This window comes from Astatotilapia calliptera, chromosome 22 (genome assembly GCF_900246225.1).
Source record: "Astatotilapia calliptera chromosome 22, fAstCal1.2, whole genome shotgun sequence".
NCBI classification, from domain to species: domain Eukaryota; kingdom Metazoa; phylum Chordata; class Actinopteri; order Cichliformes; family Cichlidae; genus Astatotilapia; species Astatotilapia calliptera.
In genome coordinates, this window is record NC_039322.1 from 8115805 (window position 1) to 8128082 (window position 12278).

Consider the following 12278-nt stretch of genomic DNA (forward strand, 5'->3'; position numbering starts at 1 on the left):
CGCGTGCATTAAATCATTGTTTGACTTCACCCGGCCGGATCAGTGTGGTTATTCTTCGATTTACCTCTTGTACCCTTCACTGAAAAAAGTCTAACATGCAGTCATTCATTCAATCTAATAAGTGCCATTCAAAACAGAATAAAATCATTGAGTTGATTGTGAAACCCTTTCTTATTGCATTTTAAAATACCACTTTTGATTTGGATGAAACTAAATATCTGTACAAAGGACACAACGCAAAGTTTTTGATTTCTTTTCATGTTGAACAGATAATATCTTTAATTTGAGTCAAAGTGATTTGCACTTGAACACGCCCACCAGAAATAGACCGGGACCCATTTTTATTCTGCATGGCTGCTGGAAACATCGTGTCACATCTTTGATTAATTTCATCTGAAAATAAACGTAAGTAAAGCCAAGTGTGTTACAAAAGCTTTTATAATTTGTATTGCCAAAATTGCAGAAAATAACCCCATTTAAGCTGGGTCGACAGCCACCCCTAATTTTTGCATGATTGTAGCTGCTAGCTACAAGCTAGCTAGCTATCCGGCGCGACGTTAGAACTGGTTACCAGAAACCGACCATCACAGTCAGGAATGCAAGTTAGGCAAAAAGCCGTTTTTTACCAGTATACTAACTAGCTAGCGTTACCACGATGCATCGGTGGTGGATACAGCTAGCTAGCATAAGTTCATAGTTCATAACATTCATAGTATAACTCCGTGCTCCGCTTCGTTTGAATTTTTCTGGTGAGCGCGCGGTTTCTAGACACAAGCTTGTGTTTGTGCGCGCACGTTTGTCTCTGTCTCTCTTCATATAAATATCTGTGTGTTATCTGTGTGTTATGTGTGTGTACACCGAGCGCAAAAGATAATTATTAATGTGCATGATTTAGAGACAGAAATAACACGCCAGCATATAAGATCAATGACATAAGACTAATTCCTTCAATTGACTTTCAGGCGCGGCTCGGAAAAATGTGCATTTTCTGAAGAAATTGTAATTTTAACAGCATTAAATTGACCCTATGCCAAACTTAGTTGCTAATGGCTGGTCTGTAGACTGTTTGGTAAACCTAAATCAAATTATAGTACTAGCTTTTTATAAGGATGTGTATGTCATGTTACGTATTTCTTGGTTTTTCTATGTTATGTGTTTTATAGAGAAGTAACATTATTCTTTTTTTTCTGTATGCTTTCAGAACCACAGATCGCTCCATCCATTCCATGGCTGAAGCATACATTTTCATTTAATCTGAACAGGTATCATTTTGCATTTACACTGCACATCCTTTTTAAACATTTCATAATAATCTAGACTCTCCATCATTATCCTCTCATTCACCTTGCTGATGTGTTGAGGACTTGATAAAAGAATACATGGTATGTCCATATCTGTTCTGTCTCTACATGAGATGCAGTCTCTTGATGTAAATTTGACAACTCTGCTATTAAATGCAATGATTAATGTAGGACAGCAACGATTAATCAACTCATCAAGTTAATATCTTAGGGTTCTGTATTGTTTTCTTTTTTTTCTTGGGCTTTGTGGAACATTTATGAAAATTTTCCACCATTGATTTAATTTAATGATTATGCAATTCACAATCTGATTAGTCAAATAATTGTTCTAATAGTCTGTGACCAAACAACTATCAAAATAGTAGTTTATTATGGTCAAAGATTTATCAGGTGTGCCAGACTTCAGTTCTTCACTTGTACATTTTGTTCCATATTTTACCTCAAGATATCCCAGAAAGATGAAGCTGAGGAAGAGCTGCAGAGTAACCACCATGGCACTCTTCATCTTCAGGGACAACTCAAGCCTCCTACATCAGCGTCGAGACATCGGGATAATCATTGATGGTGTGGAAGTCCTGAATGAGTTGCCTTCTGTGGCAGCTGGAGTGGCAATGGTCTTTGGACTCTGTTATGCTCTTAAAATGGAATATCCACGAGGATTCAGGTTCACCTTTGAGGCTCTTCAAAAGATTATGATGGAGCTTGACTTTAACAAGATGACCTCTAAGATTCGCAAACTTAATTGTGAACTTAACACTGCACAGTAGTGTGTTTGCATGCATGTGTGGATGTGTATGTGCACATGCATGTGCATGTGTGCTTGGTTATTTTCTTGGTTGGCCTGCAGTGGTATTCTACATTCAAAAATTATAAGAACACCCATTTGAAAGGGAGATTTAAGTTGATTTCATTGATACATGTGTAGATTTTTTTTTTTTACATTGTACAGGCACAGTGCACATATAAACATTTTTGAGTACTTGCAAATTGGTTTAAAAAGAGTTTTTATAATGGTTTTATGCCAGTTTTAGACAGGTTGCAGGTTTTATACTGGTTTTCAAAAGGTTGCAGGTTTTATAAAACAAACATTTCTCTAATCATTTCTGTCGTAGCACTAAATCTGTATATTACTAATCCTCTCTATTGATTATAGTTAAAATGGTTTGGAACAATAAATAATTTTGAAATAATTGGTTGGCCAACTGTCTTGTTTTTTATAGGAAATGCAGAGCATTTTTGAACTGAAATAAAATGAAATGTAAAAAATATAGTTTGAATATATGTAAATCAATTACCTGGCTTCAACACAAACATATTAGTTCATGTTAATTTGGTTCGATGTGAATACATTAGGTTGGTTAAATTTCAATATATTAGCTTGGTTCAATAATTAAAATATGGTTCTATGTAAAAAAATCAATTTGGATCAATGCAAAATTTAAAGTTTCAGTCAAGTCTAGTAATATTGTTTATATCAACATAAAAGTATCAGGTCAAATCAAGTGACTCAATTTGGATTCTCTGAAGCCAAATATTTTGGATGTGACAATTGGACATCATTTTTTTAAATTTGAATAGGGTTATTCTTTTACAGTGTAAATTTGCTAAGAATGTAATATAAGATTAGAATAGTGTTTATTTGTCTGCTTATTTATAAGGAACTCCATTAGCTTCCACAACAGTGGTTGCTAGTCTTCCTGGGGCCTAAGCCATCAAATACATCCATCCATTCGCTTCCGCTTATCCTTTTTCAGGGTCGCGGGGGGCGCTGGAGCCTATCCCAGCTGTCATAGGGCGAGAGGCGGGGTACACCCGGGACAGGTTGCCAGTCTGTCGCAGGGCCAACATACAGGGACAGACAACCATTCGCACTCACTTCCATTCGCACCTAGTGACAATTTGGATTATCCAATTAACCTATCCTAAGTGCATGTCTTTGGACGGTGGGAGGAAGCCGGAGTACCCGGAGGGAACCCACGCAAACACGGGGAGAACATGCAAACTCCACACAGAAAGACCCCGGCCTGATGGTGGAATTGAACTCAAGACCTTCTTGCTGTGAGGCAACAGTGCTAACCACCGTGCCACCGTGCTGCCCAATCAATTAAAATATTACACAATAAAGTGGATGCAAAATATCCACAATTTGGCTCTTATATCCACAGTGAGATTTTGCAATTGTGAAAATATAAGCATATAAATATCAATAAAACTGAGGCAAAACACACCAATAATGTTGTTTAGATATTCTGCTTTCCATGTTCCAGATCCCCAGAATTGATATTTTCACCGAATGGTCTTTTCTGTCTGCCAGTGTGTCATGCAGGTTTCAAGATTAATAAGCGCTGACACTCAACCTGACAAAGTGTGAATTTGCCAAGGCCACTGTAACATACTTGAGCAGGGAAGTGGGACGTGGTCAGGTGCGGCCCCTTAGCGCCAAAGTGGTGGCGATTAATGAATATCCCACACCTAAACAAAGGACTTGAACTGTGCAGATTCCTGGGAATGGTAGGTTATTACAGGAACTTCTGCAAAAACTTCTCCTCCATAGTCCAGCCATTAACTGATCTACTTAGTCCAAAAGTGGATTTTATATGAAAGTGCAAAATTCCTCCTCTGCCACACTCCTGGCTGTAATCTAAAGCACAGCGTTAACATAACTTTATGGCAGTTCAGGTACTACCATAAACAAGGTATAGCGTCACATCAGCAGTGACAACATCAGTGACATCGCTTCACGTCCTTTATAAGATTTTTTTTTCCTGATGTGTCATGATTTTTAGTATTCCCCAAAATCCGTAATTAGTAATAAGCTGTTGAAAAATAAAAAGATCACCTTAAAAAAACCTAGTACACATATTCTCTGTGTTTTAATTGGATGCAGGATGAAAGCAAACATGTCACACTGATGTGTTACAGCATTTTTCTTTTTTTAAATGAGTGAAGTTATCAAACCAGAAGCCAAGAGGCTTGATGTTGTGTCCAGTCCTACTGGATCCCTACTGTCTGTTTAACGAGCAGGCTGTGAAGTGTTAACAACTCAATGTTGCTCTTTTTTTGGCACCTGTTAGATGTTTAGTAATGATGCTGGATTCGTGATTCCTTGCAAGCTTTGTTTACTATGTAACTGAGAGACATTAGATGCAAGCAGCTTGACTCCCGGGGGCGGGTCTAGCGTTAGACGTTTTCTCACTGGCTGCGTGCGCAGAGTATTACTTTGAACAGGAATAGGAAACAAGCATTAATGAACAATACTAATCAGATGTTCTACAGCACCTGAAACATTTGAACAAGCTAAACAAACCCTGGATGACTGAATAAAATTAGCACTAAATCTGGTACTTGAACACAGTGAAATCTCTTCATTTCTAACATATTTATGGCTGTGATGAACACGCAGCGCTCTGAAAATGGGCTTAGGTTAAATTTAGAAGAGGGATGAATTAAAATTTAAAAATAAACAAAAACACATTTCAAATTAATGTATGAATTTAACTGACAAATTCTGAGAGCCTGTGGGCGGGACCTATTTTCAATGGGCGGGAACTATTTTCAAACATCAAAGCAAAGAGAATGAGGCCATGACATCACAGTCACCAAAATTCTATAAATAGGGGTGAAACAGCACACTGGTCAAGCACGTTTCTTACTTACAGTCACGAGCGATTCACTAGACGAACTTTTGTTCTGCTACAGCCAACTTCAAACCCTGATTCACATTTGATTATCGAATTCACATCTGAATATCTTATTTAGTGTAACACGCTAAATTTGTTTCAAAGTTAAATATCAAAAATGAGCAATCAGGAAGGAAAACCAGAATTTGTCTTCACTCTGCCAAAGAGTGCACTCGACAACCTCATGCTGGTTAGGAAAGCCTTGCAAAACTCTCTGACTGAAAACAAACTTTTAAAAGAGGGTGAAAGTAGAGCCAGACAGCAAATCAAACAGATGATGACTCAAATTTCAAACATGCGCACCAAGCTGGAGCTGTATGAGAACCAAGCTGCAGGAGTCACTGACGAATCAGTGTCGCGCAAACCGCAGGTGAGCAGCGCCACCAAAGAAAAAGAGCAACAGACGTGTTCAGATCAGGAAAAGGTCAGCAACCTTGACCTTGAGATGAACTGTCTGAAAGAGCAGCTTCAGCAGAGGGACAACGAAATCCTGATGCTGAAACAGGAGAAGGACAGTCTGTCTGCCAAGTTCACGCAGCTCCAGAAACATGAAAGAGATCTGAAAGAAACTATGTGGAATGCTCTGTGGAAAGAACAAACACTGAGAGAGAATCTGGAGCAGGAGAAAAAAGTCCTGGAGGAACAAAATAAGAAACTCCTGGAAGAACAGAAAGTGGTGAATGACACAAAAGAAGAAGTCAAAGAGGCCATCACAAAATGTCAGGATGCAGAGAAAGAAGAGAAAGAACTGGAGGAGGACAAGAAAGCTCTGCAGCCACAGAGTGAGGACTCCAGCGAGATTAAAGAAAGTCAGGCAGAGACAAACATACCAGAAATGCAGACAGAACTGGACACGCAGAGAAAAGAATTAGTAGAGTCTCAGACTGAAACACAGGAGACGGCAACCCCAGAGTCGTCCTCATCTGATTGTCTGAGTGGGGAAAAGTTGTGTGTCAACAAAGTGATTGAGTTGGTGGTTTCACAGGCCATAGAACAAGTCTCCACTAAATACAAGCTCTTCACAGAGCGCCTCACTGCTGACTGCATTAGCGATCGCCTGATGGAAAAAATTTGGCCTGAAATTGAGCCGAAACATTTGGATCTATCCCCCAAATGGCTGAAAAACATAGACAAGGCCATTCTCAAGGATCTTTGCAAAAGACACAACTGCAAGGGAAAATATCTGATTTTCAATCTGAGGGAACAGCTTGATAGTATTACTGTCCCAGCCTTCACCAAACACCTGTTGGCATTACCAACAAGAGTACTTAGTGTCTCTAAACACAGGGAAGAGTACCAGGAGGCTGTGAAAAATGTCACCAAAGATCTGGTAATGCACGCTATGAAGGGAGAAAATGAGGCAGCTACATGGAATGCAGGAACATCAGAGTTTATTGTACAGAGGCTTTCCCACAAGATCTGGAACAAAATTTTGTCCAAAAGCTACAAAATGTCCATGGAAAACATTGAACAACTCGGCCTGAAAGTAGCCAATGATCTCCGTGAAAAGTGGCCTTCTCCAATACTGTTAATGAGGTCAAGCAACCCAGTGGTTGACGAAGCGGTCGTCAGCATATTCAAAAAACATGCCAAGCTGAGGAGCCAAAATGTCATCTTGAGGGTTTTCTCATGAGCACGCTAAAATCGAACTGAAACGTGCACGTGATTATGTTACAAAACTCTTAAACTGGCGTCAAATATTCTTTTAATTCAGCAACCTAAATGACATTTTAAAACCCCAACTTCCTTCCCTCATCACTAACTGGCCGAGGCAGATGGCCACCCCCATCTCAGAGCCTGGTTCTGCCGGAGGTTTCTCTCTTTTAAAAGTGAGTTTTTCCTTCCCACTGTCGCCAATGTGCTTGCTCTAGGGGGTTAGTTTTTGTGCATTATTGTAGGGTCTTCACCTTACAATATAAAGCACCATGAGGGAAGTGTTGTTGGGGCTTGGCACTGTTTCTTAGCTCAAAATGTCCAATTACAACAGGACATTTTGAGTTAAGAAACAGCGTCAAACCACAAAATAAAATAAAAAAAATAAAATAAAAAAAACAACTGTGACTTTGTGCTTTGTTTCATTTGCTGTAAATTTGCTAAGAATGTAATATAAGATTAGAATAGTGTTTATTTGTCTGCTTATTTATAAGGAACTCCATTAGCTTCCACAACAGTGGTTGCTAGTCTTCCTGGGGCCTAAGCCATCAAATACAATCAATTAAAATATTACACAATAAAGTGGATGCAAAATATCCACAATTTGGCTCTTATATCCACAGTGAGAGTTTACAGTTTTTAAAATATAAGCATATAAATATCAATAAAACTGAGGCAAAACACACCAATAATGTTGTTTAGATATTCTGCTTTCCATGTTCCAGATCCCCAGAATTGATATTTTCACCGAATGGTCTTTTCTGTCTGCCAGTGTGTCATGCAGGTTTCAAGATTAATAAGCGCTGACACTCAACCTGACAAAGTGTGAATTTGCCAAGGCCACTGTAACATACTTGAGCAGGGAAGTGGGACGTGGTCAGGTGCGGCCCCTTAGCGCCAAAGTGGTGGCGATTAATGAATATCCCACACCTAAACAAAGGACTTGAACTGTGCAGATTCCTGGGAATGGTAGGTTATTACAGGAACTTCTGCAAAAACTTCTCCTCCATAGTCCAGCCATTAACTGATCTACTTAGTCCAAAAGTGGATTTTATATGAAAGTGCAAAATTCCTCCTCTGCCACACTCCTGGCTGTAATCTAAAGCACAGCGTTAACATAACTTTATGGCAGGTCAGGTACTACCATAAACAAGGTATAGCGTCACATCAGCAGTGACAACATCAGTGACATCGCTTCACGTCCTTTATAAGATTTTGTTTTCCTGATGTGTCATGATTTTTAGTATTCCCCAAAATCCGTAATTAGTAATAAGCTGTTGAAAAATAAAAAGATCACCTTAAAAAAACCTAGTACACATATTCTCTGTGTTTTAATTGGATGCAGGATGAAAGCAAACATGTCACACTGATGTGTTACAGCATTTTTCTTTTTTTAAATGAGTGAAGTTATCAAACCAGAAGCCAAGAGGCTTGATGTTGTGTCCAGTCCTACTGGATCCCTACTGTCTGTTTAATGAGCAGGCTGTGAAGTGTTAACAGCTCAATGTTGCTCTTTTTTTTGCCACCTGTTAGATGTTTAGTAATGATGCTGGATTCCTGATTCCTTGCAAGCTTTGTTTACTATGTAACTGAGAGACATTAGATGCAAGCAGCTTGACTCCCGGGGGCGGGTCTAGCGTTAGACGTTTTCTCACTGGCTGCGTGCGCAGAGTATTACTTTGAACAGGAATAGGAAACAAGCATTAATGAACAATACTAATCAGATGTTCTACAGCACCTGAAACATTTGAACAAGCTAAACAAACCCTGGATGACTGAATAAAATTAGCACTAAATCTGGTACTTGAACACAGTGAAATCTCTTCATTTCTAACATATTTATGGCTGTGATGAACACGCAGCGCTCTGAAAATGGGCTTAGGTTAAATTTAGAAGAGGGATGAATTAAAATTTAAAAATAAACAAAAACACATTTCAAATTAATGTATGAATTTAACTGACAAATTCTGAGAGCCTGTGGGCGGGACCTATTTTCAATGGGCGGGACCTATTTTCAAACATCAAAGCAAAGAGAATGAGGCCATGACATCACAGTCACCAAAATTCTATAAATAGGGGTGAAACAGCACACTGGTCAAGCACGTTTCTTACTTACAGTCACGAGCGATTCACTAGACGAACTTTTGTTCTGCTACAGCCAACTTCAAACCCTGATTCACATTTGATTATCGAACTCACATCTGAATATCTTATTTAGTGTAACACGCTAAATTTGTTTCAAAGTTAAATATCAAAAATGAGCAATCAGGAAGGAAAACCAGAATTTGTCTTCACTCTGCCAAAGAGTGCACTCGACAACCTCATGCTGGTTAGGAAAGCCTTGCAAAACTCTCTGACTGAAAACAAACTTTTAAAAGAGGGTGAAAGTAGAGCCAGACAGCAAATCAAACAGATGATGACTCAAATTTCAAACATGCGCACCAAGCTGGAGCTGTATGAGAACCAAGCTGCAGGAGTCACTGACGAATCAGTGTCGCGCAAACCGCAGGTGAGCAGCGCCACCAAAGAAAAAGAGCAACAGACGTGTTCAGATCAGGAAAAGGTCAGCAACCTTGACCTTGAGATGAACTGTCTGAAAGAGCAGCTTCAGCAGAGGGACAACGAAATCCTGATGCTGAAACAGGAGAAGGACACTCTGTCTGCCAAGTTCACGCAGCTCCAGAAACATGAAAGAGATCTGAAAGAAACTATGTGGAATGCTCTGTGGAAAGAACAAACACTGAGAGAGAATCTGGAGCAGGAGAAAAAAGTCCTGGAGGAACAAAATAAGAAACTCCTGGAAGAACAGAAAGTGGTGAATGACACAAAAGAAGAAGTCAAAGAGGCCATCACAAAATGTCAGGATGCAGAGAAAGAAGAGAAAGAACTGGAGGAGGACAAGAAAGCTCTGCAGCCACAGAGTGAGGACTCCAGCGAGATTAAAGAAAGTCAGGCAGAGACAAACATACCAGAAATGCAGACAGAACTGGACACGCAGAGAAAAGAATTAGTAGAGTCTCAGACTGAAACACAGGAGACGGCAACCCCAGAGTCGTCCTCATCTGATTGTCTGAGTGGGGAAAAGTTGTGTGTCAACAAAGTGATTGAGTTGGTGGTTTCACAGGCCATAGAACAAGTCTCCACTAAATACAAGCTCTTCACAGAGCGCCTCACTGCTGACTGCATTAGCGATCGCCTGATGGAAAAAATTTGGCCTGAAATTGAGCTGAAACATTTGGATCTATCCCCCAAATGGCTGAAAAACATAGACAAGGCCATTCTCAAGGATCTTTGCAAAAGACACAACTGCAAGGGGAAATATCTGATTTTCAATCTGAGGGAACAGCTTGATAGTATTACTGTCCCAGCCTTCACCAAACACCTGTTGGCATTACCAACAAGAGTACTTAGTGTCTCTAAACACAGGGAAGAGTACCAGGAGGCTGTGAAAAATGTCACCAAAGATCTGGTAATGCACGCTATGAAGGGAGAAAATGAGGCAGCTACATGGAATGCAGGAACATCAGAGTTTATTGTACAGAGGCTTTCCCACAAGATCTGGAACAAAATTTTGTCCAAAAGCTACAAAATGTCCATGGAAAACATTGAACAACTCGGCCTGAAAGTAGCCAATGATCTCCGTGAAAAGTGGCCTTCTCCAATACTGTTAATGAGGTCAAGCAACCCAGTGGTTGACGAAGCGGTCGTCAGCATATTCAAAAAACATGCCAAGCTGAGGAGCCAAAATGTCATCTTGAGGGTTTTCTCATGAGCACGCTAAAATCGAACTGAAACGTGCACGTGATTATGTTACAAAACTCTTAAACTGGCGTCAAATATTCTTTTAATTCAGCAACCTAAATTACATTTTAAAACCCCAACTTCCTTCCCTCATCACTAACTGGCCGAGGCAGATGGCCACCCCCATCTCAGAGCCTGGTTCTGCCGGAGGTTTCTCTCTTTTAAAAGTGAGTTTTTCCTTCCCACTGTCGCCAATGTGCTTGCTCTAGGGGCTTAGTTTTTGTGCATTATTGTAGGGTCTTCACCTGACAATATAAAGCACCATGAGGGAAGTGTTGTTGGGGCTTGGCACTGTTTCTTAGCTCAAAATGTCCAATTACAACAGGACATTTTGAGTTAAGAAACAGTGTCAAACCACAAATTAAAATTAAAAAATAAAATGAAAAAAAAACAACTGTGACTTTGTGCTTTGTTTCATTTGCTGTATTCCTCAATATTGAACCCTTAACAATGGCCTATATTTGTGACTGTGTTTCTTTTGTAGTTTATTCCTATATGAATATTAAAAACTTGACTCAAAGTATTAAAAATGTATTTACATTGCTTTACAGAAAAAGGGAAAAATCATAGGACTGTGGGGGAAAGAGTGATTACCTCAGTTAAATAACTAGTGTTGACCAGTGTTGGTCAAGTTACTTGAAAAGGGTAATCAGTAACTAATTACTGATTACTTCCCCAAAAACGTAATCCCGTTACTTTACTGATTACTTATTTTCAAAAGTAATTAATTACTTAGTTACTTAGTTACTTTTTAAAAACACGATTTACAACCTGAAGAGGTGATAAAGTGATAGATCTTTCAGCCCAATTCTACTTTTTCTACATAATCCATCATGCAAAATGTAATCAAATGGAAAAGTCTCTTTTTTTTTAACTTGTTTTATCAGTTTTAATCTTTTAACTTTATGCATCAAGCAAAAAATTTAATTATATGCAATATTCTCTGACTTGAATAAATTAGTTTAACATTTAAACCTATTTTCTGCACATTCCAGCACATAAAATAAAATATTTTTTGTGTTTACACTCACTCTTTCAAATAGATGCAAGTAAAACACAGCAGAAAATAAATAAAGTCAAAGACTCAGCGGTCCTGTTGCTCTATTTTCACCTGTAAAGCAGGACTGACTGCGGTAGGCGGAGGTTTACCCTGGTGCAGGTGTGCCGCGGTCAGTTGAAGAATCCGCGAGTTTCTCTGTGAATTTCCCATTATGTCATTGCGCACTCGGTATGGAACGCCAGGACTGCCATAATGAATTAATTAAATACACCATTAAATAATTAATTAAATGTGGCAATAATTAATTAAAATTGGAATTAATTAATTAAATAAATAGTTATGATATATGTAATTAATTAATTATTGACACATTTAATTAATTATTTATGTATTTCACGTTTTAATTAATTATTGACACATTTAATTAATTAATTATTGACATATTTAATTAATTATTTATGTATTTCACATTTTAATTAATTATTGACACATTTAATTAATTATTGACACATTTAATTAATTATTTAATGATATATTTATTTATTTCATTTTGGCAGTCTTGGCGCCTGGCTCTCATCATGAAATAATTTTATCTGTCAGCCTCACCCATCAAACTCAGGGGGCGGGGTTAACGCTGATCGAGTCAAAACCATTGCTTTGGCCTGGTGGCCATTGTTTCTAGCACACAACAACCGGCATGTGGAAGCTAACAGAACTGAGCTTTGAAAAACCCTGTTTGTGTGTCACCAAATACCGTTTTAATATTTTTTTAGCCGAGAATGTAGTGGTTTAATCTTCATGTGTCTGGTCGGTTTGTCAAGATACAGCCTCTTTGCAAAAGTG

At 38.8% G+C, this 12278-nt stretch overlaps 1 long non-coding RNA gene across 1 annotated transcript; it reads left to right on the top strand.

The window, feature by feature from the left end:
* Positions 1 to 254: 254 nt before the first annotated feature.
* LOC113014980 (uncharacterized) lies at positions 255 to 2491 on the top strand. Its single transcript, XR_003271032.1, has 3 exons — positions 255 to 405; positions 1202 to 1262; positions 1747 to 2491. It is a non-coding gene; the product is annotated as an uncharacterized LOC113014980 (long non-coding RNA).
* The last annotated feature ends 9787 nt before the right edge of the window (positions 2492 to 12278 follow it).